Raw genomic sequence first — 27,301 nt, 5'->3', positions numbered from 1 at the left:
GCCTATAGAGGCCTATAGAAGCAGGGCCTATAGAAGAACATCTCCTTCCAGCTCCATGGGACTTTCCCACATGGTCCCGGCTGCAAACCCGGGGGAAGAAGACTGGGAAATGTAGCCTAGGCTAGATGGACAATGCCAGCCCATCCCCTTTTGTCAGAGGGTCAGATGGTGGTAGAGATCTGGGTGAGGTCTTGGAGGAGTGACATGGTCAGATGTGGTTGGGGAGGCGTCAGACTCCGGTTGGAACAAGGTGGGGGCTGAGTGGGTGGAACAACTACATGTGTGGCTAGGCTGGTGGAGCACCGCCAGGCTCCAGGCTCCAGACTCCCCCAGCTGCAGAATCCCACCACCTCTGAGGGTTCCTTACGATGCAGCTGCAGCCATGGTGGCCAGGCAACCCGCCCAAAAAGGAGAGGGGATCCAGCGCAAGAAACCCAAAGGGAGAGATTCAGAAATAGAGAGAAATAGAAAAATAATTAAGTCAAATCATAAACAAGTGTGTTGGGAAGGTTGTCATAGTCTTTGGCTATTTCTGGGTGAAAGTCCCTTCCTGGAACTTGGGCAGGGCCAGCATGGGGACTGGACACTCCTGGGACCTAACCTACAAGTGACTGGCTGCTGTTTCCTGCCTATCAGGGGATCCCCAGTCTATGCAGGCTAAGTCCTGCTCTCCCCAAAAGAGGATTTCTCAGAAGCATACACATTGTCATGAGGCCTGCTTGGGATGGCCTGGACTTGTGGCCTGCAGCTCTAAGTGAACTTCAGCCCCACAGGAGCTGGGCAGGAGCTGGGTAGGAGCTGGGCAGGAGCTGGGCAGGAGCTGGGCAGGAGCTGGGCAGGAGCTGGGCAGGAGCTGGGGAATTTGAAATCCCCCCTTGGGACTGGCAGATAGGAGTTAGGTTTACTCCAGGCAACGTGGCCTCTTGGTTCTTCTTTCTCAGCCTGTGTCAACTTCACATCAAAACTCCGAGTGACTGTGCTTGCTGTCTCTCCTCCGACCTCACCGAAGATATTATCCTTTGCAGGGCCATCCTGCAAAAATACCATGATTGGGGGATCTTTTTAAAGGAGATGAGCTCACCCAGAGCAAATTTGGACTGTACATATCTCAGTGCTGGATAGCTTGTCTATATGCACCAGACCCCTAGGTTCAAGCCCAGCAATACAGACCCATTTAAAAAAAAATCCCAAGATACAACAGAGAGCAAATATGGAAAGGTGTCTGGAGACCACCCTATTCCCATGTGATCAGTATAAAGTTCTCAGGTCAGAACCATCTACTAGTGGATCACTCCAGGGAGCTGAAGACCCCAACTTCATGAAGCATATTCCTAAAATATTTCAGTCCCAAGTTTACTTCCTTGGCAGGAGTCAAAATGGACCTGCTGATTGGGTGAGGTATGTGTCAATCATCTAAGGATCCTGTTTATCCCTGGGGATAGGGTAGGGAACAAATAATGTGGGGTAGGGGAGGGACATTTGTGGACAGGGCCTGAGCCAACTCTTTTTCAGGTGTGGTTTCAGGTGAGGCTCAGAGCAGGTGAAGTCAGGCCGTGAGAGCCAGGAGGGCAGTGGGGCTGGCTCCTCACCTGCCTTTCATTCTCTTCCCATAGGCAGGTGGGGAGCAGTGGGGTTCACATGGTTTTCAGGGTGGGGGAGGGGGCTGGGGACCAGGGCTGACTTCTGTTCTTAGCCAGAACAAAGGCATCTGTGCGGGCTCTGAAGATACCTGCTCTTCGTCTGGTCCCAAAGCCCTTAGGTTCCGGGTAGTGACAGAAACACATAGTGAGCAGCCTCGGAGCCAGGTGACTGCTGTGCACAGCTGAGACGCTACGAACTAGCCATGCTCCAGGCACGTGCCTGGCCCCCAGCCAGACACTGTAGGACGTTCCATATAACCAAACACACAACATCTGAAACCTTCCCCTGCCTGCTGGCTCTCTCATTCCTCAGGGCAATGCCTGTCCCTATCCCCATAGGGTGCACTTTTGTTAAGGACCGATGAGACTGGAGGATAACCCCAGAAGGATATGTTTATCCCTCTACTTCCTACCCAGCCACAGATGTGAACTCACTTCACCCCTAGAGGTCATGGTTGGCAGGGAATTCTAGCGGAGTGCAGATGACATGGATAGGCAGAGAAGAGAAGCAGAACGCAAATGACATGTGTGGCTGTTTCTCCTCTAGCCAACCGCTTTCTAGAATGGAGGGACACAGTTTAGCCCCTGTGGCCTGCGAACACGTGTGCCCATCACTCTTAGCCCCCCCCCTGGTCCTGGCTATACGGTTCTGACATTGTCATCCTTGATCTGTGGCAGTGTCCCTCCGAAGGTTGGGCACCTCTTCTGGACACTTGAATATCTTCAGTTGGGTCTAGAAGTTCTTTATATCTTTGGGGTCCTGATAGTTGGAGGGAGTAAGTGTCTAAGGTATGCATGTGCCCCATTTCTTTACTTGCGCATGCCAGTTCCCAGCTCCCTCACTCTCCACACCTGACTCCCCTAAACAGACATTTGCTAGCTGGTGTGTGTTCAACCCCTTGCAAGGACCGGCTGCAAGGGCAGAGAGGAGCCGTGGCAGCACACCAGCTCTTCACTGGGCACCACACTTTGCGCTCCCAAGTAAGCAGCTTGTTATTCTATTAATGTCTTGTGGGAAGTGTGAGGGGAAACAGAACCCCTCTAACCACTACAAGTGTGAACGGAGAATCTCTGTTCCCCCACCCTGACCCCCCTGTTCCCATGCACACAGACCTGTGTATACATGCTCCCACACACACAGCCCTGTGTATGCATATTCCCATACACACAGACCTGTGTATCTATGTTCCCATACACACTGCCCTGTGTATACATGTTCCCATGTTCTATATCACTGTATGTGTGCCTATGCACACATCTCCTCCACATACATACTTCCCCTCCAACACACATGTATATACACTCTCCCACACCCCCCCCAAACCACATACCCCTCTCTTTACATACCCATTACCCCTTTCTCCTTTCTTTCTCTCCCTCCCCTCTCTCCCTCCCATCCATCTCTCTCTACCTCAGTCTCCTATACTCATTCCAGAATTCCAGCCCCAAGGTTGAGCAGTGGCATCCTGAAGATCTCCCCTGGGCTCCCTGAAGTTTCCCTTTGTCCTTTATGAGGGTGGGTGGGTCTCAGTTCTTGGGGGAGCTGAGATCTTTCAATGCATAGGAGAGGGGAGGAGAGGGGAGGGAAAGGGAGGGGAGGGGAGGAGAGGGGAGGAGAGGGGAGGAGAGGGGAAAGATCCCTGGACCTGCCCAGAGTCCCCCTGGCAGCCCCAGCTTTCTGCCCCTCATTCTCAGACCACATTCACTCCAGCCCAGGGATGCAGTGGCCCCAGCCCTCCCCACTCCTCAGCTCCAGGCTGACTCTGCCTCTGCCCGCTCTGCATTCCCGTGTTCAGCAACAGCTGGCTGAGCTTAATTAAGCCCCACAGTGCTGGTTCCACCTGGTGAAGGATTAACAACAACAACAAAACAGCAAACATCAGAGGAGGGGTGGTCCGGGCCTCCTGCTTCTTCCAGAGCTGGGGATGGGGCTGCAAGCCTAGCCTCCCCCTTTTCCTCTGTGACAGCCCTGAGATGCACACTGTCATCACTGAGTCCAGGAGAGGCATCACCAACCTAGGGATGGTGGGTCTTAGCCTGCTGGTGTCTGTATCCTTCTCTGCAGGGCAGGCAGCCAGTTTACCCCTCCAAGGTGAGCAGACTCGGGCCACAACTTAGCTTTCCACATGCATCTGCTGAGGAGTGTTGTGTGTGGTCATGTAGCCACCCAGCTAGCGGGCATGTTTATGGTCTGCAGGGTCCAGGCAGATGACACGTGAGCAGAGTCCAAGATCCCACACACACACGCAGGGGACAGCGTGGATTAGCCTTGGAAGAAGCCGATGATAGACCCCTCCCCATCTATGTTCCAGCATCCTGTAGGGGCTAAAAGCAACGGTGGTGCTGGATTCAGGATCCCTGGGCAAGTGGACAGAACTGAGTGTGCTCAGTGTCCAGTGGATCCCATCACTCTTAAGTCTGTGCTTGGCAGTAGCAGCTCCAGTAAGGTCCTGAGCCTCCATCCTACAGGGCTGGGGCGTAGGAAGGCTGGCCATAGTTATAGCTGCAGCCATAAAGGATGGGGTTACCTGAGCCAGGTTCAGTAAGGGTGGGGCTTTCTCAGGTGCAGACTCAGGAGGTGGCTAGAGAAGAAGCCACGGCTAGGGCCGTTCCAGGTTAGTGTGTGTGGTCTTCAGAATGCCAAACTCAGGCCAGTAGATGTCAAGGTCCCCTGTACACAAAGACTGGTTCCTCTAGAAACTTTATTTATAATGTGTACACACCTGCTTCCAATGCAAGCTTGAGAAATGTCACAAGACAAAATATCAGTTGTAGAAACAGCAGATTGTCTACGCCATAGATTACTGTACTCTGTCGAGTCCAGGGTCCTGTTCCGGGTTCCTGGAACCTAAAGCAACATGGGAAAGAGGAGGGACTTATTAGCTGTACATTCAGATTTTCACAGTTTCGTTTTATTTTGTGTTTTGTTAGGAGACTGGGGAGCTTTGGTGGATGGAGCTCTGTTAGCGGTGGAAACCTCAAAAGCGATCTCAATCTCTGACGGTGACAAAATTACCCAACCTCCTTCAGCATCAAATGTATTGAGATAAAGTCAAAATATCACTGCACCTTTCTTCTGTTTGCCTTTGGGGGACATCTTGTGTATCCTGTCGCTGCTGGATGAAGGGTCCTATCACTATCAACGAGGTCATGGTGGTTGAAGCTCCTGTCTTCTCCCTGCTCTCCCCAACCTCCTGGTTTTTCTGGTTCTATATTTGACGGGGATGTTGGGACCTCCAACGGTGACTATGAGTTTCTCCCTCCGAGTTCATAGCTGGTGTGTTCCTCTTCAACTCTATTAGGGTTTCTCGTCTGCAGGCTACTCTGTCTACCCTAGTGAAACCATCCCTCATTTCCTCACAATTTTTGAAAAGTGGTGTGTGTGTGTGTGTGTGTGTGTGTGTGTGTATTCACACGCACGTATGCTCAAATTCATAGCATGTGTGTGGAGGTCAGAGGACAGCTTTCAGGGGCCACGTCTCTCCTTCCACCATGTGAGTTTGGGGAATCACACTTAGGTTGTCAGGTTTGGCGGCAAGCACCGTTTCTCACTGAGGCATCTGACTGGCCTTCCTTTTGTTTCCTTTCCTTTCTCGAGGTACTGGGAATTCAACCAACCCAGGACTTCTAATATGGTAGGAAGATTGAACCAGGCACGCTGGCCCTTCGACTTCTGCCTTTTAACTCAGATATTAACCCATTTATATTTAATTTAACTGTTAACACGGATAAGCTTAAACTATCACGCTGTTGGTTTTATACACAAAATTGAATTTTGTTTCATATTTTCCTCCTTGCCGACTTGAGTGATTTGATCATTCTTTAACATTTGGTTCATACCTCTTAGCTTCTTTTATTTTTGGCAGCTGCTCTAAGGATAATGATATCTCGATTCTGGACTCACACCACATCTCTAGATAGGATCTCATGCTCTAAAAGGAAATGCTCTTGTAGTGCCTCTACCCTCCTGTCTCCCGTTGAAAGCGCACATGCCTCTTCTGCAGCTGCCATACTTCCCACCGGACACTATTATGTCTATCTCATTGGCATCTAAAGAAGGTTGGAACTGAAAGAGGGCTTTGTGTTACCACATTCCAACTTCCCATGGCTTCCTCTCTCAGTAGGCCTGAGGCTCTCCAGACCATCTTCTCTCTTGAAGGACTTCTCCACCATTCCTACCCACCCACCCACCCACACCCACACACACACGTGTGTGTGCTGTGATGGAGTGTCTCAGACTTGGTTTACCAAGAAATGCTTTGTTTCAGCTTAATTCTTGAAGGGTGTTTCAATTTTCTTTGTTTATATGTTTGTTTTGACATTTCAAAGACACTCTCCTCCTGCCTTCTGTCTTGCATTGCTTCTGACTGGAAGTCACCAATATTCCTTACCAGGTGCCCCTGTGTGTCTGTGTGTCTGTCTCTACCTGCTTCTGGGGTAGTCTCTTTAGCCTTGGCTTCAGTAGTTTGCCTATGATATACCTGCTTCTTAGTTTTCAATGCCACGCGACCTCCATTGATGTTGTAGAGTAAAAATTTTCATCTGCTCTGAATCTCTGTCTTCTCCTTGCACATCCCAATCACATACATGTGACGTGGCTTCGTATTCTACCACAAGTGGTAGGACCTTTGTTGTTCTGTCTTTAAGACAGGGTCCCCCATATCCCAGGATGGCCTCCTCAATCTCGATCTGTAGTTGAGGATGACCTTAAACTGATGATATCCGTGGAGCCACATCCTGAGATTGTGTAGGTGTGCGCTACCATCAGGCCTGGTTTATGTAGTGCTGGGGACCAAACCCAGAGTTTCAAGGCTGAAACGTCTACAGCCATACTAAGTCTTTACATTTGTGCTTAAATCTGTATTCTTTAAAAGGATCCTTCTTCATCTTCCCTTTCCTTTCTTTCCTGTGGTCCAAACTTCTGCTCCCCTGCTCTTCTTCCAAATCTTTCCCTTCCAATTCCCACACCTGGGTCACCTCTGGGTCTGTCCTCTGAGATCTTTGCTATGAATAGGGTGATGTTTGTTTCAGCCATGAAGCCTTACCTGGAAAAGCTGTTCACAAAGAGGGGTTGTTACATGGCACACCTTGTGCTAGGACCGCCACCATGCTGTTCTCAAGACTTGCCTTTCCAGGCTCTTCAGCCAGCATTTGCACTCTGCCTGTCAGAGCTGAACACATGCCTTCTGGTGACAGTTCTCACAGGGCCTGTGCATCTCTACTCGAGCCACATTGTGAGTCACATTGTGGTTCCAGGGCACTCCTGTGTACTGCTCTGGCCTCTTGTTTGTATAGCTTCCTTCTCTCTATACTCTGCTAATTGCATACACCTCAGTACCCTTGAACGCTAACCTCTGCTTCCTGAATCCCCTAAGACCAATGTGCCGTCCTGGCCTCCACAGCACTCAGCAGGGGCCTGAGAACCTTCTCCAGACAGAGCCTAGGGCAAGCTAGCCCCTAAGAGCATGTACCCAGTGAGCTCCCACTCCCACTAGGTCACACTTCCCAGTAGCGCCAGCATAGCACATATTGTACTATGGATCTAGGTTCTGAGTAAGTCAGAACCCTCAGGGTCCTGGCACCTCTCAAGGATCCAACTTTCAGGAGCCATTCTACATCCAAACCAACGTGTGCAGAAGTGCAGCTAAGCAGGTGTCTTTGGCAGGCATGAGATTCTGACGTCTGTTATTCTGATCTTGGCCAGAAGCAGTCTCACCATATCCTTCCATAACTTTTTGTCCTTCTGTCTGGGACAGGATTCCTCCAATACCCTGGGCCTGCTGGAGCCTTTTCCATGCCATGCCCCAGGCCCGTTCTGATGCTAGGCGGTTGGGTGCAATTGGGGGTCTCTTGCAGGGGGAATGAGCCCGTCAATAGTCCACGGGTGCCTAAAGCTAGCACCTCGTTTGAGGGAGGTGCCCAGGCTCTCACAGACCTCCACGGGCACCTTGGTGGTGTCAGCAGTATTTAGAGATGTGGTTTTGGGTTTAGAGACGGCCACTCTTCCCAACCCCCGCTTACTTTCTGTTGGGCACAATGGGCAACTAGAATATGAATATGAGGGTCTTCGGATGCCACAATCCCAGAAATGGGTGCATTTGCCGGGCAAGGCTGAGCAGAAGTTAGTATGTGCAGGTCCACAAAGGAGCATCCATGTGCATAGACACACAGATGACTTGCATGTCTGCTTTGGAATTTGTTCAGTATTTAACAGAATGCCCTTAAACATAAACAGTGTTTTAGGATCTAGGGATGAGAAAAAAAAAAAAAAAACACTCTGCCCTGGAAAAGCTATGAGCCTGGAATAAAAGGGAGGGCGGGAGAGGGAAGGTCAGAGAAACAGGCTAGTGATGTCTTCTGGGAAGCCTGTGTGGCATGAGCTTGGACAGCCTCGGCCCACCTGGAGCAATCCCGCAAGCCCCCCTAGAAGGCATCGAGCAAGCTCGTGAGTCATGAGGAGGAGGGCTGGGAAGGAGGACGTGTGGAAGGGCTGGGGGTCTCCGGAGGCTGGAGCCAGGAGCACCTCACAAACACTAGGGATGAGGGATCGTGCCCAGAGTGCTATCACAGGACGGTGGGTGTGAACTGAATATCAGTGGGGAGTGACAGGTGGCTTTAAGTTAGGCATTATGCTAAGTTCCACGGTGGCCACTGTCGGGTAGATGGGCTGCAGAAAAGAGGACCCGAGCAGCAAGCGGGACAAATGGGGACTGTTCCAGGGATGACAAGAGAGGAAGTGCAAGGCTCGGGGCATGCAGACCGACTTCTGGAGTTCGAGCTTCCATCTTCAAGGAAGGAGCAGAGCCAAGAGCATACTTTTTCCCTTGTGGCAGGGAACGGTTGCTTGCTATGTGCAAGTGACTTCTCTGTGGCTGTCGCATGCTTGACTCTTGTCAAACACCCGAGGACATCAGAGCTCATGGGAAAGGATCAGTGCCTGCCCAGCGTCACAAGATGCACACAGGATAGAGAGCCAGATTTCAAGCTTGACGGCAAGCAAGTGCCCCGATGTATACCATCTCCCTAGGGTCCATCTGCCGGGCAAGGCTGAGCAGAAGTTAGTACAAGCAGGTTCGCATAGGCACATCCATGTGCATAGACACACAGATGACTTGTGCTTACACGCGTATGCCTGAACACGGATCTCATATATGTGTGCACGGTCCTCAGGCTTACACGTACAACATGCTCACACGCACCCTCCCACGTTCAGGCCTGTGAATGCTTACACCCAGTCCAAGGGTAGGGCAGAGGATTCTCTCTCGAGATTTCCTTGTCACTGATGATTCTGGGGTCACCCTCTTCCCTGGGCCAGCAGCGGGGTGCTGGTGGGAAGGCAGGGAAGGATGGCAATACATTCCCTCAGCACCAGTCTCTTAGGTGTGGGTACCACATACAGGTGCTGGTCAGGTCTGGCCTCCTGTCAGGACCAGAGTCTGTCTCAGAAACCCATGCAGGACCCTACAAGATGAGACACCAGAGTTCCCAAGACACACGACACAAAGCCACTATTCCTCACCCATGCTGCAAGAGGGCTGTGCTCACAGGAGGTCAAAAGCTATGCCGTGACTCTGCACACCTCCATGCTCAGGCCTTGAGGGAGCAACCATGTCTCTGTGACTCAGGCTTCCAGCTGCTTTCTCTCCCTCACCCTTGCCCCTCTCCTCTCCTCACAGCCTTCAGGCACAAAGGAGTCCCTCCAGTGTACCCATGGGCCGTGGCTCCCTTTGCCCATTCCTGGTCTCCCTTACCATCTGCCCCTCGGTCTCTTTCCCTCCCCCATCATCTCCCCCCTCCTCCAGAGCAGCAAGAGAAATGAAAGTCTAGATCTTCTCTTGGTGATAATTATTGAAAAGTTCAGTCAGAGACAGACAGCAACGCTGTGAGCAGGCGAGCGGCGGGGGGGGGGGGGGAGCACACATTAAAATGCGCACACACAGCTTGCCTTGCAACAGATGTTGGCATAATTAGAGAGAAAAAAATTATGAAATTAATTTGTGGTTCAATGTAAATTTCACCAATGTGGGGGGAGAGCTGGGCTGTCGCTACCTCCTATGTGCACACAGGCGTGCCCACATACCTGACATGCCCACATGCATACATGAGCACACACACACACACACGTGTACACACCTGAGTATGCAGATCCCAAATTCCAGGGGAGTGGCAGTTGTCAAGCCTCTTCAGGGGAAAAATGGATATGAAAAATAGGAAGGAAGGGACCGGAGAGAGGATTGTCCTGTCAGATTCAGTCACTGGGGTTGAGAAAGATGCTTCCTCCCCTACGGAAGGGAGAAGAGACTCAATGGAGATAGCACAACCAGTGGAGCTGGGAGGTCCTTGGGCACCACAAGGCCTGGAGTCTCACAGTTATCTATGCCTTGAATGTACATAAAGCTGTGGCTGGAGCCTCACCAATGTATTCCCCACTGTGTGCTGGGCTTGCTCCCCACTGTGTGCTGGCCTGTCCTTGGCTCAGCCCCCCAGCTGTATATGATCAGAAAGGAAAAGGAGAAAACATCCAGGGGCTGGGGCTGGCGGCCGGGGAACAGGCAGGACCTAGTAACAAAGTGGGGTGGGAGGACTGGTAGGTCCTTGGAGGGAGGACCAGAATGCATAGCTTGGCTGGTCAGAGGTCCTGAAGGGTAGGTACCCAGCTGAGATGTGTGTTTAGAGCACTGTCTTCTCTTCCCACTCCCAGGGACCTCCCGTGAGCCTGCAGGGTCCCTGAGCAGGCAGAGATACAGACACACTAGTCACTGCTTCATTGAGATCACACACAGGCAACCCTGCCGGGCTGGGACTGGCTCCTTTCTTCTGTTTCAGTGACCATGTGACCTGCCGGTTTTTAATTATTATACCTTCCCAGGGAGGATCGTGGCTGGGTTCCCCATCTGTCAACCTGGGCTGGTCATAGGCAGTATCTCTGAAGGTTTCTGCCCTACACGGGCCTCCACCAGGGTCCCCTTCCTTGTCTGGAACAATGTCAGCTCAGCTGTCTCTCTGCACTCCCAGACTCAGCTTTCAGACTTCAGCATCTGCACAGTGCCTGGGCTCCAGCACAGTCCCTGCCAGTTGTGCTTGGTGTGTCTTCCCCTAAAGCCCTTCCCTCACTCTACCTGTCCACTATGAAAGTGGTTTCCTATGTCTTCCTCTTCTGCATCCTTCAGCAGCCATACCTATGAGGAGCACAGCCGCATGTTTGTCTCTCCAGCCATGTGGGCTATGGGGTCTGTGTCTCTCACTGTTGCTTTCCTGACCCCCTTCTCCATGCTAAATGCACCTTGCAGCTCCCCAGATGTGACCTCAAAATAAACAGGCTCCTCCTGCTCAGGCAGGCAGACTCCTCACCCCGTGTCCCCTCAGGGCCACTCCTCCTGAGGCAGCCTCCACAATCAACACGCTGCCTCTGTCTTCCAGGAAACCCTCCCTGACCTCCCCCTGCAGAGCAGGATGCACGCAGCCGCACTGTGCAGCGATACCTTATCAGCAAGGTTTGTGCGGCTGGCGCCACCTTCTTCCACAGAGGCCGCAGTCTGTAGACCTCCTTCTGGCACAGTTGCTGCTGGCACAGAAAGATCTGTTGACAAGTCTGGCCCCACCAAGGGGGTTGGGGAGACAGGAGAGGCCAAGTCAAGGCTGTCAGAAGTCTGAATCATAGCAGTCAAACAGCTAAGGGGAGTGGTGGCAGGCACTGTCGCCTCTGCTGTACCAGACAGTGGTTCAGACCCAGGGAGACCTATTTGTGCTCCACACATGGTCTTAGGGTCGCAGAGACATTTAGGAGTAGCTTCAACACAACTTGGAATGGAGGGATGGAGGTTATGTGTCTCATTTATTCTTAGTGTACATGTGTGAGTGGGTGTGCATGTACGTGTGTGTGCGTGTATGCATGTGAGCATGCGTGCATGTGTGTGTATGTGTGCGTGTGTGTATGTGTGTGTGTGTGCATGTGCATGCATGCATGTGAGGGTGTGTGTGTATGTGTGTGTGTATATGTGTCTCTGTGTGTGTGCATGTATATGTGTGTGCATGAGTATGCATGTGTATGTGTGTGTGTGGCTGTGTATATGTGTCTGTGTGCATGTGCATGTATGTGCATATGGGCGTGCACATGCTACCAAGTACATGTGGAACTGGGAAGATAACTGTGTCTGAATCAGTTGTCTTCTACGATGTGGGTCCCAGGGATCAAACTCAGATCGTCACACTTAGTGGCAAGTATCTTTTACCCTCTGAGCCATCCTGTAGACCCCTAGAGCAGGGAATTTAAATGTGGCCTGCAGCATCCTCAGGCCCAAGCACAGACAAGGTGCTAAGAGGTTCCAAGTGATTGTGTCTGGGTCACGAGACCTGTGGCGCTGAAACCAGGCTGATCTAGGCTCGTGGCACCAGAATGGTCTGCTGCCTCTGTGGATACAGGGCAGGGTATGGTTAACCCGACTGAGGTGGAGGGCCACAGCCTGTTTCTGGACCTCTCCAAGGTACTGAAACAAGTGCCAGGCGAGGCTAATGAGCTGTGGCAGGTGCTGGGGCCTGGGAGCTCTGCTAGGCTTCCCCCTGCCCCATCCGTGCCTGCCGTGCTGATGACTGGTGTTACTACAGTTTCTTAGACTTGAAATGTGTGAGGTGAGGCTTTGGGGTGACAACCTTCATCCCTGCACTTGCTGATTTTCCATTCCTCCTCTGTCCAGCTGCAATGTGTTACCTGCTCTCGTGGGGTGCTACAGTCTGGGTTCAGGCTGCTGGACCATGGGGGTGGAGGGAGCCATGCTTGCCACTGCCTCCCTGTTGATCTCAGTGACTGCTGTTTGAAACACTTTAAACTTACATTCTCACGTACAGCCAAGATGAGGAGCAGACGGGGAAACTGAGGCTGGGTGAATCTACACGTCCCTCAGGGAAACCCTCTCTATGTAAGTGAGCAAGTATTCGAGGCACACAAGGAGAAGATCACTGCTGAGTGAGAGACAGTGTGAGAGGGCACCCACGGCCCAGCTAGGGTTGCACAGTGTCTGTGGAATGGATACAACCAGCAGTCACAGGTTGGTGTGTGGCCTGCCCGAGGGATAGGGTGTGCCCCATGCTGGTGTGGCATGAAGATGAGTGTGTTTCAGGGGTTGTTTCAGGCAGCCCCCACAAGATCCACTCCCCAGCTCATTAAGGCTCTCCCATTATTCTGACATTTGTGCACATCACGTACCGGCAAGAAGTAATTTACTTAGAAGAAATTAAAAGTTCATTTTAATTGAGCGCACACTGCAGTATGCAAATGCACAGCACATTATGTACACTGATGCAGAGACAAAGCCATCATCAGCGTTTAACCCTCTGTGTGCTGGACTCCTCTGCTCCAGGAAGGGGCTCCAGGCCTTGGGAGGGTCTCCTCATCCACCAGCAAGAGGAATCCTCAACACTTAGAGTCTACTGAAATCTCTGGATGAAAACACTGTCTATGCACTGGGCCTGGCGGGGGGTGGGGGGAAGGAAGACTGCAGGCTCAGCCCAATCCAGATCCAGTTCACAACCTTAATTGATGAAGTCTCAAAGAGACCATAGGTTCTGGTGGGGATAGGTGCATACACGCCTACAGGTTCAGTGCCACTGTGCAGGCTATCTCTGAGCCTGACTCGTGGTGGATAGGCAAGGTGGGGCCTGGTATCTTCCTCCTGTGAGAGGAGGGCTACAGCAACTACCATCCTCCCAGGGTCCATGTGCCTCCCAACAGCCCACAGCAGAGCTGTGGGTAATGGCCCCATAGCAGAGCCTGTGGGTAACAGCCCCACAGCAGAGCCTGTGGGTAACAGCCCCACAGCAGAGCTGCTCTCCTCTTTAAGGCCCAGTGCATTCCATGCACCAAGGCTGCGTGCATGCGTGTGTCCCATCCACTCACTGTGCATTAGAACTGCTTCTTTCAGGAGAAGCAGACGGTGCACTTCCTAGAGAGGTTCTGAGAGGTGGGGCTGGAGTCCTGCCCAGCTCCTGGAGTCCAGACCCTATACTGAAGGTCTTAGAGACCCCGGTGGGGGGGGTAAGGAGAGAGGGAGAGAGAGAGAGAGAGAGAGAGAGAGAGAGAGAGAGAGAGAGAGAGAGAGAGAGAGAGAGAGAGACTGGGATTTCTCTTGACCCTGTCATTACCTTCTCAAAGGGGTTCTTGCCCTTACCCAGAAAAAAAAAAAAAAAAAAGAGCTGTCAAGTAGGTAAAGAAAGGATCCCTGAGGGTCTGCCAGCCTGACCACGGGCATAACGCCTGGATGTGTGCCTAGGTGTGAGGGGTCTCCTCACCTCATCTAGGGATGGGCAATACTTGGCCCATCGAGATTTCTGTGTGGCACAGCCCAGGCAGCAGGTGTCTGAGGTGGGTCTCTGCCTTCCCACAGCTTCCCCCAGCCACCCCCCTCCCTGTCCCTTACTCTGATTCTTCTGTATTGGGTAGCAGGGAGCACCTGTTCAACTCAGCCAGCCCACACCAGGACAGAGCAGAAGGCCACTCCCACCTGGCCTCCCTGAAGGAGTAGATTGGTCGGGGGATGGGGGCGGGGCAGGATTCCCACCGGAGCCAAGGCTGGTCCCCAGGTTGTTGTTTTCACGTTGGATTTTTGCTACCTGTCAGACCTGGGATTTTTAATGACAGTGAAATGAAGCTGCCTCACAGATGTGAGGTGACAGGCAGCTGCAGGAGGCAGACAAATTACCTCCAGTCCCAGCCCACAACGCCCACGCAGCCACACAAAGGAAGCCAGCCTGCCTCACTTGGATGAGCAGAAGCAGCAGGGGGCCTGAGAAGCCAGTTCCAGCTTCCCCAAGGCTCCTGCCCTGCCACGGGGCAGTGCCTGCCCCCCTATACAATAAGGGCAGCCTGGCCCTGGCCCTCAGAGTTCAAATGCACAACGAGGTTCTCTCCTAGACACAGCGGTGTCTCCTGCCCAACGATCAGCTTCCCATCCGTTAGCCATCCGTCTCAGGAGTCCCTGATGAGCATCTGCTACAGTGGGAGAAGGAAGGGCCCTAGAAACCCTAGGGTATGAGGTTCAGAGTCAAAAACGGAGAGCCGGAGAATCGGGAACCTCTGGGGGAGGAGACCACGGACGGAAGGAAGCCGGAGAAGACAGCTGGAAGCAACTTTCTCTCAGCTGGGCTTGGCTAGGTGTGAGGAGCTCTGAGACCCTAGGTGGTTGAGAACTTTGGCGGAGGGGCCCGTGGAGGGAGTCTGGACTCTGGGCCTGCATTGACTGTACACCTGCCACATTGGGCCTCTGCTCTTTCATTGACAAAGAAGGCCTCAGACTTTAGTTCATTGGCCTCGCCTCTTCCTATACAGGAGGCCCCAGGGAGTCATGGGAGAAGAGATGAGATCCTGGCCACAGGACTGGGGGCGCAGTGTATTCCTTGCCTTTACCTAACAGAATAGTGATTGTGATCCCCAGATGAAACTGCTCCCCCACTTACTCTCTGGACCACCTCCCTCCCCAGGAGGTAGGAGTTTACCCCTGTGCTCTCTGGGCTCTGAGGTGTGTCCCTCGGGTCTTTCAGCACTATCAGATCTTCATCCTGTAAGACTACCCCCTCCACACACCCTGGGAGAGTGTTCTGGTAGCTATGTGGCTTTACGTGAGCTCCCTGTGTGCCTTTTCTTCTGGTGTCAAGGGCACACAGCTGGGCTTGGCCAAACCACAAGAGGTTCAGTCTTGCCTCCAGCCCTCTAAGTCTGTGAGGCCAGCTGAATCAGGGCTCTGACTCCTTGTACGGGGACCAAGAGTATCTTCAACACCGTTCCTTCCTCCTGCACGGACCTGTTCGTGTGCATGGCCCCAGAAGCCCCTTTGCTCAGAGCCCCTCTGTCATGGCCAGCTATTTCCCTGTTCTCTGTCTCATTCCACCTTTATTCTGTCCTATCCCAAATAGGTTTCTGGAAAGCTACTGCAGGCCTGCTCCGGGGTTTCCCTATCACCCTGCTTTGTGGACCTCGGTCATGTCCCTTGAGTGGCTCGGTCTCCACTCTGCTCACTAAGACCCTGGCTCTGCAGCCAAATGATAGGGTACTTGCAGCCCTCAGACCCATCAAGCTGACCATGTGTATCAATTCTTCTGGGCATTGGTCTCACTGGGCATGTGCCAAGTGTCAGGCGTAGGACAGGGTCCTCTGGTGTTCACCATGGGCCCCCCAGTGCACATAGATGGACCGAAGGCACTAAGAAGAATCCCATGAAGGCCAGTGATGGTGAGCAGCTTGCCTCTGGGTCAGCTGGACAGCTGGACAACTGGACAGCTGATATTGCAATGAAAACTTGACTCCTGGCTTGTGACCTTCAATGCCAAGGCCATGTGGGCTCTGGGGGAACTTGCATGAAATCCATGTGGCTCTGTGGAACTTCCCTGGGGTCCACGTGACTCTGCATGGGGATATATGTGGCTCTGTGGGACTTGCATGGAGTATATGTGGTTTTGTGAGACTTTCATGAGGTATAAGTGGCTCTGTGGGACTTGTATGGGGTATACGTGTCTCTGTGGAACTTGCATGAAGTCCATGTGGCTTTGTGAAACTTCCCTGGGGTCCACGTGGCTCTGTGGGACTTGCATGGGGTCCATGTGGCTCTGTGGGAACTTTTGTGAGGCCCTTGTTGTAGAGAGGACCTTAATAAGGGGACATCTTGCTGTTCATCTACTCCATATGACCAAAAGACTTCAGCTATGGCTCCCTAGAACTCTGGATTCCAAGAGTCTTGATTTCTGTTCCTAGACCTTGGCCTTCTGTCTCCCCTGGAAGCTCAGAACCCTAGGCAGCCCTCTGCCTGACCCTTCCTGATGGACCTTAACCTGCCTCCAGCAAAGCTTTCCTGTTCTAAAGAAACAGAAACATATGAAACCCTCGTCCAGTACTCAGAACAGCCACAGCTTGGTCCTCTCTGAAGTCACCAAGCACAGTATGTACCATCATTTGTGCACGGTGGAAACACAGTCCTCCCAGTGAGAACCAGAGTGACCAGCAATCACTGGACCCAGCAGCATACAGGGTAAGGGAGGTCTGGATATGCTTAGGACACACACTTGAGTCCACTATTCAGTCCTGGTCTGACACATCACCAGCCCCTAAATATGGTGGGGACAAGTGGCCCATCCCCCTGTGTCTCCAATGTGCCTATTGCCTCTTTCCTCACAGGAGCTCCATTGGTGGAGAAGCATCCTCACTCTGCCAGAGCCAAGGAGGATGCTACCCACTCCAGGTACCAACTCCCCAGTGAATGCTCACTTCAGAGGATGCAGGGAGCAGTAACGCCCTGCTATTTCTATTGTAACACCCTTCTCATTATTGGCCCCTGCAGCCAGTGGTTGGCCTGTGGAGAAGGCACGGTAGCCTGCCACTTCTCCTTCACCCAACACTATACTGTCCCTAGGCATGGGCACAGTAAACAATTGTGGGCTGAATCAGCAAACAGATAAAGTCAGTGGAGTAGCCAAAGGAACCCAGATGCCTGACTTCTAATGGTTTCATGTGAAGACCAGCTAAGGAAGGGGTACTTGGGGCCATCTGTGGGTCCCCATACAGTCAAATATTGAAGTAGGTAGACACATGGCCTTGCAAAGCCAGGGGTAGCTAGATGAACTCAGTAGTGTTGGGGGGGCACTCTGGAGTGGTCCCACAGAGCTTAGGTGATCTGGTTTAAGTAGGTAGGGTCTTTAGGGAGGGTTAGCTGCACCCCCACTCACTCCCTGCTGGAGTCTCCAGATGGAGAGTAGAAAGAGTTAAGTCCTCTGTGAGCAACTGCGAGAAGAAAGTGGTAAACAATTTTTCTCTCCCTCGGCTAAATTAATATGCAAATTCCTAAGCCCCCTCCACTGGCGTCCCCTGCCTTGAAATTAGCGAGGTAGAATGCTTGGGCTAATTATGCATTCAAACGAGCAGGCTGTGTTCTTGCGGCGCTAAGAGGATGCGGAAAATGATTGTGAGAAGATGGAATTGACATTCGAGCGGGTCCTTCTGGGACATCTGGAAGTGCTCTCGCGTGCACAGCAGATGTAGCCAAGCGGTGACCGACCGCCAGCCACCCCCCGGTCTGGAGGTGGGTTAGGAGGCCAGGGACTGCTCTGCACTGAGCTCTTTGGGGAGGGGAGAGACCATGCCTAGCCATCCACTCTCCAATTATTCATCAGTTAAGCACCTTTATCCCTGCCCTGACAAACAAGAACCACCCCCCCCCCACACACACACAGGCCTTCCGCATTGCTGATGCCCACAGCCAGTACCGCAGGGAAGGATGCCATGTAGAGAACTGTCAGCAGTGCCCAACTGTAGAGAGAAGTGTGAGGTGTCTCTCAAGCCCCTTCTGGTAGAGCCCCGGAGGTCACAGAGGAGCCCCATGCAAGGCAGAGGATGGCTGAGCATATGGGACACATACTTCAATGTATCTCAGTCACAGCATCTATCGTCCAGATGTGTCGTGTTGCCACAATAGGTAAATATTCATCTGAAGTGGAGTTTCTCAGAAAAATGGGAGTTTGAGTACCAGGAAGAAACATAAAATAGAAGTTGTCTGGTGCCAGCGATGCATAGGGACGGTAGGGGAGCTGGGCTCAGGACCCCTCTGGAAGCTGAAGATGGGTCCCAGACCTGGAACTCTTCATTCCTTGATGAAGTCTGCCCTCCTTGACTACCAGCCACAGTCTCCCAACCTATATCTATGCCATATACAGGCTCACCGCCCCTTCTTGCCTTGGTTTTAGGATCATGGAAGCATGCCTTGGCCCGCCATTTCCTCTGATTCTATCTTAGTGACCTGGCTGCTGGTGTTGGCAATACTGACTGCCTGAATCCAGGCATGATCTGTTCCCAAAGTGTCCTGATTGTTTTTCTTGTGAGGATTCACAATAGCCATTCAATGAACGTGGAGCCTAGATGTTTACTGCTCCAAGAGTCTACGTAGTCCCTTCCCCTTTATCTGTACATTTCTGCAGAACACCTGTCCTATAATCTGAACAGCGACCACGGTCCTGGGCCCTTACCTCAACGTACTTAAAGATCTGCCAGTCAGGAATCTGCAGGAAGGACCGGTGAGACTGCCTCTGATCAGCTGGACACATGAAAGTTGTGAAGCTACAAAAGAGGAAGCTCCTTGCTGAACTCTAGGCCAAGCAGTGTGGGAGGTCCTGGAGGGATTTGGTGATCCAAATCCACTTATACTGCAAGCAATGCCACAGTCATAATGGCCACTGTGACTGTCAAGCACCACAACCACTACGATGCCACCGCCATCAGCACCACCACTGTCATCACCATCACCACCACCATCAGCACCAGTTACTTACAGTCCTTATCACAAGCATCTCTGTCACCATCATGGCTAACATCATCATCACCATCATCACCTTTGCAATGCCAACTTCCTACCAGAAGTTCAAATTATACTTTCATTGAATCCTCACGCACGCACGCCAAATAAACAGTAAGTGTAAGTCTTCTGTCTACAGATAAAGAAATTGGTATTGCTAAAGGCGGAGATTGAGCTTGTCCCAGGTCTCCCCGGCACCGGCCTTCCAAGTTAAAAGCTCTCTCCACATCTGGTTTCTTCTCATCACTCAGCACCATGCCTTCCGATTTAGGGATGAGAAACAAAGCAATGTTCGTCCCAAAGGTGGAGGCTGCTGCTTTCTGCCTGGCAGCAGAGTCAGTGGTGTGCTAAATCCACAGCCCGAGGGACTTGAAACAGTGTGTTCTTACTTACCAGGATAACTAAGGATGTCTTTGCAGTTACAGAAACCCTTACCTCTGTCAGAATGTGCACAGAGGGCCAGAGGCAGCTGGGGGCAGTGAATCAGACTCAGCTGTAGTGTCGTCTGATACAGGTAGCCTCTCCAAGAGGCAGCAGGCTGTGGCCTCAGAGACCACCCAGAACCTACAAGCTATTCCTGATCTTGGTTGAACAGGAATCCAGGCATCCCCTCAACTCTCCTGGTGGGATCAGGCTCAGAGGAGGCAAGAATGGTTAGTGGACAGTCACAAGTCACAGCTTCAGACCCAGAGCTGTGACCGAGCAAATAATCTCCCCTCTGCTGCCCTCAACTTCCCTCTTACACTACTCAAACATTAGACAAGATACTTTCTAGACACTTGCCTGAAGTTCTATGATTTTGAATCCACGCTCCTGTTGGCTCCTTTACCCATTGGTTATGGGTAAACTCTAGAAGTTTTCATAGGAAGCCCTCAGTGTCCAGCATGGGTCTCAAAAACAGAGCCATACCTTGGGTTTCCAAGAGAAGACATGCATTCCAGCATGACCCTCCTGCTCACAGAGAAGAGAAGTGGGGACCTATAGCCAAAGCAAGACCAGGGCTGGAAAAAACAAGACAGTGCCTGAGCTCTGTGTAGCACAGACAAATGAATGTGCCCCCCTCCCCCACCTGCCTTCCCACCTGTCCAGAGAGAGCAGCCAAGACTTCCAAATTCAGAAGGTACAAGGCAGAAGACAGCAAGTGGAAGCCCCAGACACCCCCTCCCCCGGTTGGGTAGAGACAGGGGGATGGATGGGTGATGTTAAATATTCATCAGATGCGATGAAGTTACTGGAATTGCCCATTAAGATGTAACGTGCAATTTGCAGCTTTCTCCTAACACCCAGGGCAGACACTCGTCAGCCAGCGGGATGGATGGCGGGGGCCGCAGAGGAAGACGAATCGCCAGGGAGATGGTGCATCTCAGAACGATCAATACAGACCAGCAGCTCCAAGCAGCCCGATAGGCGAGCAATAAGTAGAAGTAAATAGACAGGCAGATTAATTAGGCCCCTTGTGGGGAGGGGTGAGAGAGAGGCCTGGAGCACAATCCATCGGCAAGAAAACAGGAGGTGTCTTGTGAGGCTGCTACAGTGGGCACGGAGAGCTCAGGCTCCCACTCCGACTGGCCCCAGATGTATTTGGACAACAGCTGGCCATGCAGTGACCCCTGCATTTTGGAAGGCCAGCTACATGGAGCCTAGGTGGAGCCATTGACACTTCTGGGCTAGGACCTCCAAAAGGGAAGAGACACACAGCTTCTCCTCTCACCACAAGGAGCCAGCTTCCTCCCTGGAGCACAGAGCTGTGGGAGTCTTGGGGTTCGGGGCGCTTTGTCCCTCTGATGGTGATGCATGGCCCCGCTAATTCGCTGCGCGAGGCTGTTAATTCTGGCGCAGCTGCTGCAGCCGCCCTCCAGGCGCTCTGTAATGCTGGGCTGTGGAGCTTGCTGCAAATTAACACCATTTGTTCTGCAGAACATGTTTCATTTCTACACGACACGCATAGCTTATTACCTCGCTGGCAGCATGGGGAGAGTCAGCGGGGGCCAGGGAAGGGAGGGAAGATGTGGTCCAGACCCTCCCTGACTCTAACCCATTCTTTCAAACCCATTGCCTGTGTGGGGGAAGGGCGTTAGTCCTGGATTCTTGTCCATGAACTTCCAAGGCCTGGGAGTCCCTGTGGGGAGATCCAAGGGACAGTAGGTTGACATTCCAGCTCCTGATGGCTGGTCCCCAAAAGGAGTCCAGTGCTCCAGGTAAAGGGCCCTAAGCTCTTCAATCCTGGCTCTGGCTCCAGGCAGCTTTGTGGCCTCAGGAAAGCATTGGGACCTCTTTGAGCTGTTTCCTTTTTTAGCTGTGGAGGCGTTGAACTAGAATCCGGCAGCATGGCTCCTCGCTCTGTGGTCAGAGACAGTCAACCAAGTCAGACAACTGGCAAAGACAAGGCCATATGGAAGCAGATGTCCCTGGTGTCTCAGTGAGCTTGCCGGGTTACTCCCATGGGATTAGCCCCCTGAGCCTGGTCCAAGCAAAGGATGTCGTCGTCCCCAGGCAGGTGGGAAGAGAATATGAGTTTTCATTCAGTCTATTGTGGCTGTCAGTCAAGAACAGAAACTCCAGAGTCTCACAGCCCCACAGTGGTGACTAATGACATTTGTTATCCTCTGGTAAAAGATCTAGGCCTGGTTTTGCCTTTCGGTTGACCAGGGAACCTTGGCAACCCCACTAGATGCTATGGAGTCTTTGTAGAAGGCCTACTCACGCCCTTTCCTTCTCCTCTGACCCAGGTGTGAAGACCCTCTCCAGGGGACAGTGTCTGAACCCTTTCCCAGCCACTGCCCCAAGACCTCCCTCCTTCTCAGTCAACCTTACCCTTCTTGAACCTTTGCCTGTCTTTGCCCATATTCCAGGTCCCCAAGTGCAGCAGTGTCCTGAGGGTCTCAGAGTAGTATTTCATTGTACCAGCCCACAGAACAGCCGGATAGCCTCACAACTTACCCGGAGAAGGACCACGAGGCCAGGAGCCACACTCTAAAAGCCAGGAATTCTTGCTCTCAAGGACTTCGGGTCCTCTTTACTGAGACACGGGCTGCCCCTTGGGCCCATCCTTTGTGAAAGTAGCCAGACCAGTGACTCCTGTATCCTTGAGCATCTCCTAGCCCTCCATGAGAGTGATCCCAGGAAAGAGCTGAAAGAATGGGGTTGTCTAAACCCTACAGTCAGTGGCAGTGGCAGAATGACCCTGAGCACCACCAGCCGCCATTATGAAGGGTGAGACTGGGGCAGATGCCAAGCCAACTCTCCCCTGAGTTTATGACTGGGGTTATCATTACACACACAGGAAAACTTGACCCACAGCTATCAATTGATCGTGGGCCATGATCACAGCATGTCATTCTTCCCCAGGGCTTCTCTCTCAGTCCCACCCATCTCTTCCCACTCAAAACCATGATTGGAGAATCCTATCAAAAGACACAACCAGAGAGAAGCAGTGATACTGAAGTCAGAGGCCACGGAAGTGCCTCCATGGCTCTGCGTAGACACTCAGCAAGCCACCCGCCCCCTATGCTGAATGACGTGTGGGCACACTGTCTCCTCCTCAAGGAGCAAGAGCTGGCGGAGCCTTGACTTTGTGTGAGAATCTAAGCATGATGTTTGGTAAGGGGTTCCTGGAGCTGCCAACCCACTTGAGGGGCTTCCCCGGAGGCAGAACAACAGCGACCCTCGGGCAGGAACAGTGAAAAGGACGGTCCCCATAGACTCTGTAACTGGTGAGCTGTCTTGGGTCATTAGTGAGGTTGGGTTAAGTGGGTGACATTCAGATGTCATAGGTACCAGGGGCAAGGCCAGGGATATGGAGACTCAGGCCAAGGGGAGGTGTGAGTGGGCTGTGTGAAGTCCAGGCAGGCCAGACTCAGAGCTCTTTGGATGTAACCAGTATAGCATTTCTTCTAGGCTCCGCCCCACAGTTACCTGGCAACAGCCAGGTGTGCCCGACTCACTATAAAAGGGGCTGCTTGTCCCCTCTTCTCTCTCTTACTCTCTTCCCCTCTGTCCCTTCTCTTCCCCCATTCCCCTTGCCCCTTTCTCACCACGTGCTCATAGCCAGTCTTTACTCCTCCTCCTCCTCCTCCTCCTCCTCCTCCTCCTCCTCCTCCTCCTTCTTCTTCTTCTTCTTCTCTCTCTCTCTCTCTCTCTCTCTCTCTCTCTCTCTCTCTCTCTCTCTCTCTCTCTCTCTCCCCCACGTGGCCTTTCTCTGTCTCTACCACCCCCTCAACTTCCCTCCCCATGTCCTTAATAAACTCTATTCTATACTATACCACCGTGTGGCTGGTCCCTCAGGGGGAAGGGATGCCTCCGCATGAGCCTGCAGAGGGACCCCTTTCCCCCCACACCATACCACGCCTTTACCAAACATATCCCTGGCTTCCTTAGCTTCCTTTATTTTTTTTGTAAAACACAACATCCAGGGCATAGAGTAGACTAGGTATCCTATTTACCACGAGAGTGACGACCCAGAGTTCCACCAGGCAGAGAGTTCCTGTGTGACGGTCAAATCCTGAAGGTGAGGATTTAGGAGGGCGCCAGGTCTAGGGCCTGACAGAGCAGCTTAGCATAAGGGTAGAGGGACAAGGGACAGCTCCATCTGCTCTGATCATTGACAGAAGAGTCACAGACTGACCACAGGAACCTGCCCCAGGATAAGGCTGGTATGTGTGCCTTGCTCACCTATGCCAATAGTTGGCCTGTGGTCCCTAGGAAGTAACTAGCCCCAGTCTGTGGCCTCCTGAAAGCATGGCTAGTAGTGGTCTCTTCTGCTTTCTGTCCACCATATTTCCAGACCAGGTGGAACAACTCTCCTTTGAATGAAGTAGCTATGCTTCCCTGAGGACCTTTGAGGGCTGAGGGGGGGAGCGTGACACATAGAAGGCACAGCAGGTCTTCTGCTCCATGTTGGCAAGGTGGAGGGAGCCTCCATTTACAGAGCCTGTATCTGTATCTCAGAGGAGCTAGTGGATGGATGTCAGGAGTCAGGCTGGTCAGAGGGTGGGTGGGCCACAGGCACTTATTAGTATAGGACAATGGAAGACATACACAGCCCATCCTCCCTGGACTCGCAGGACAGAGTGGGATGCTTCTGGGGCCTACGTCCCCCATTGGGTAGCTTGTCCCATGCAGAATGGCCTCTCCAGCATATCCATGATGATATGCTCAGGTGCTGATCCTGGGCCCTGGGAGGGGGAGGTGTGTGGTCAGAGTAGTCCCCAGGGTAGGGTGAAAGATGAATTCACAAGAGACCCTGACCCTGCTCAGGACAAGAGATAGATTCAGTTTAGAGCCCGTGGGGCCCTCCTAGTAGGTGCCTGCTCACAGTCAACATTGGGAGAGCGAGCTGCAGGGGGGAGGGGGTGCTCCTGGTGGTGGGGAAGCTGCAGGAGGTTTTCATGTCAAGAGGCAGACCAACTGCATGAATATTTCATTAGGGAGCAAACGTGAGGCCCAGGAACATCTGGTGGAGTCTCCAGGGAGCTGGGCCAGCGCAGAAAGCAGGCACTGTGAAATTTGGGAGGCAGAGTGGGAGGAAGGAGCTGGGAGGCAGGTGGATGCCAACTCTCTGCCTGCCTCCCTGATTCTCCAGCACTGTGGAGCCCAGGACAAAAGGGAAGGTGGCTTCACAGCTTTTCAGCACCCAGAGGGCCCCCCAGACTGGCTGTCTTTTTATCTCTAATAGCATCAACAACAGACTTGCTCTGCATGGGGAACTCAACCCCCTGTACCTATCCTCCAGGTCAGGCCACAGCAACTCTGGGTGAGAGAGTCCCCAGGAACTTTCATACTGGAGACAAGCTAATACTCTCCATAGGCAGAGATGGCAAGGCAGACAGGCATGCTACCTACACCAGCCTGGAGCTAGGGGAAGGCCCAGTGGGTATCCAGGATCTCTCTTCTAAAAAGCATGTTTGTGTTGTGGACTAAGGCTGTAGGGTAAGGGCCCCAGGGCCTCAGTGGACAGCTAGAACCACCTGAAGATCCCTGGGTACTCAGACCAGGGATTCTAAACCAGGCCAGCATGTTCCCTTGCCAGGGGATATAAGACCAATGACAACTTGCCCAACTGAGTGAACCTGGACTCAGTGAATAAAGTCTACACAGCCAGTTCTAGCTCCTATGACTCCCGCCCATTCTACTATATCCACCTGGTCCCCAGAGCCAGAGGTTCTACCCAGAGCACTATCATCAACTGGGCCCAGAGCTAGATCAGACTGGGTTAGCACCAATGCCCCAACGTTTACTTCTGAGAATTCTAGGCTCAGCATGGGTCATGGTAAGCCTGCGGTTTGGAGTCAGGAAGCCTTTGAGTCCTTCCAGTGAGAACACAGGTTTGTCACTTTGCTTCCAGCTGACAATGAACCCTCTGGCCGCGTGTGTACCGTGACCATGGCAGGTCTGTGCCTTCTCGCCTTAACTTTTCCAAATGCCCTGTGGGTACTCATCTATTCATCCCAGGGGACTAGCCCACTCCAGGATATTTAAAGGAAGCTTGCTCCTCACAAGGCTTTAGCCAGAGTCTGTCTAAAGGCTGTAGCCCACTGTGGCGGTGCTTCCCTGGGCTGTAAGAAGAGGTCTCTGGTTGGTTAAGCAGTATGCATGCCTGGTAGCCCTTTCCAGCTGGGCTGCCCATGGAATATCTACAGCTTAGCCTTTGCTGGGCTCTGAGCCCTCCCTGGAAATTCTCTCTCTCCCTCCTTCCCAACTGCCTGTTCCAGTCCCTGTGCCTCTCAGTTTCTGGACCATGCTCCTTTATGTCTTTACCTCCAGGCCCCTCCCCATTGCTTCTGGGGAGGCTCCCCTGCTCTGTTTGGCTCTCCTGACCACACTCTCCGCAGTCAGAAAGCCTCGCCCAACCTGACCATGGAGGAAGCTGGGCACCATGGAGCTAGCACCAAAGCTAATGTTTTTGCTTACCTGAGTGCCTAGACCTCGAAAGACACCTTTCTGAGATTAAAGTGACTTCCTAGAGCATTACACTGGAACCGAGTGGCCCCAGTGACAATATAACCGCACTGACCCTCTTGCTATCCCACCAGCCTGAGGCATTGATCCCGGAGCCCCTTGCCAGCCTTTGTCGGAGATAGAGAAGAAAGGAAAGGAATGATGGGAGGGAAAAGGAAGAAATTGGATTTCTATGTTCGGCTGGGACCTCGCTTAAGGAAGGGTACCTGGGCACGAGGATAGTACCCATAGCTTTGCCTGCCCCACACTGACCACCTGGGACCACCCATGCCATACCAGATGGAATGTCCCCATCCCTCAGCCCCACCCTCTTTGACTAGCCTATGACCACTAGAAAGGGAGTGAGCTTTGTCCTTGGAGCTGTTAGGAAATACCCAGCCACACGCTCCTCCCCTCCAGAGCCCACCCCACCCGTGCCCTCAGCAGCTGGCTCCTTGGCACTGGCACCCGGATCCCTTTGACAGCATTTGGCTCCAGTCCCATTGATCTGCACACAGGCACCGAGGTGCCAAGCCTGGCTGTGGGTAAGGATGGGGGGCTCTGAGAAATCTGAGAGACTGCGGGGCTGGATGCTCCAGGACCCTCCAGCCTAGCCCCAGCTCACCCTAACCCACCTGCAAAAAGGAAGCAGATCTGTCCCTTCATGGTCAGGGGACCTGGTGTGATCAGTGCAGAGAGGGCCATCCCTGGGAGGACGGACATCGGCGGAGATGATGCAGCCACGGGACCACCATGGGACGCGGCTGCTGTATTCACAATTCCAGATGGTCCACCCAGGCCAACCCACCCCACATCTTTAGAATACCAGCGAAGCACACATAAGCAAGCAGCGGGCACCAAGACATATTAAGGGGCCCAGAGGTTACCTAGAGATGCTCTGGACACTAGGCAGACAGACTCCCTCAGAACTGGCCCTCGGAAAGCATTCTTAACACAGTACCCGCACCCATATCTGACTCGGCCCCCACAGGTACCCCAAACACAGATACCAGCTGCCTATACTTTAGCGAGCCCCACCCCATCCTTACCTGTTCCATGCTGGCCTTGGCTACATCCGCCCGCTCCCAGGCTGTCCTCTGTGCCGCAGCGCTGCCAACTGTCTTCTGCCTCCTAACATGGGTTGCCAGAGATCTGCCGTGGGTTTTGTTCGTGGGGTCTGGCCTCGTGCAGCCGCTGGCGCTCGAGATGGCAAGCGTCCATCTTTCTCCACACCCATCCCTCACCTCTGCAGCCTTCTTGTGCCTCCCGTGTCCCTACAGTGCCCGCTCTGAGGGACTTGGCACCGACAGAACCCGGCCCGCCTCTGCAGCTGAGGAAAGCCATGCTTCTTTTTTTTCTGTATTTTAAACACACACCACACACACACACTCTCACACA

The 27,301-nt window shown here is 52.8% G+C and overlaps 2 long non-coding RNA genes across 2 annotated transcripts; one reads left to right on the top strand and one right to left on the bottom strand.

Moving 5' to 3' along the window:
• Positions 1-4,660, top strand: LOC110300715 (uncharacterized). The gene is made up of 5 exons (XR_002378603.2): positions 1-183; positions 637-791; positions 942-1,398; positions 2,510-2,621; positions 4,572-4,660. It is a non-coding gene; the product is annotated as an uncharacterized LOC110300715 (long non-coding RNA).
• LOC115031764 (uncharacterized) lies at positions 4,357-27,301 on the bottom strand. Its single transcript, XR_003837425.1, has 3 exons — positions 26,953-27,301; positions 9,774-9,922; positions 4,357-4,488 (listed from the first exon to the last, which is right to left on the bottom strand). It is a non-coding gene; the product is annotated as an uncharacterized LOC115031764 (long non-coding RNA).

The sequence above is a fragment of the Mus caroli genome, unplaced genomic scaffold (genome assembly GCF_978045245.1).
Source record: "Mus caroli unplaced genomic scaffold, Mus_caroli_1 scaffold_10, whole genome shotgun sequence".
Classification (NCBI taxonomy): Eukaryota; Metazoa; Chordata; class Mammalia; order Rodentia; family Muridae; genus Mus; species Mus caroli.
This window is presented reverse-complemented; position numbering and strand designations above follow the sequence as displayed.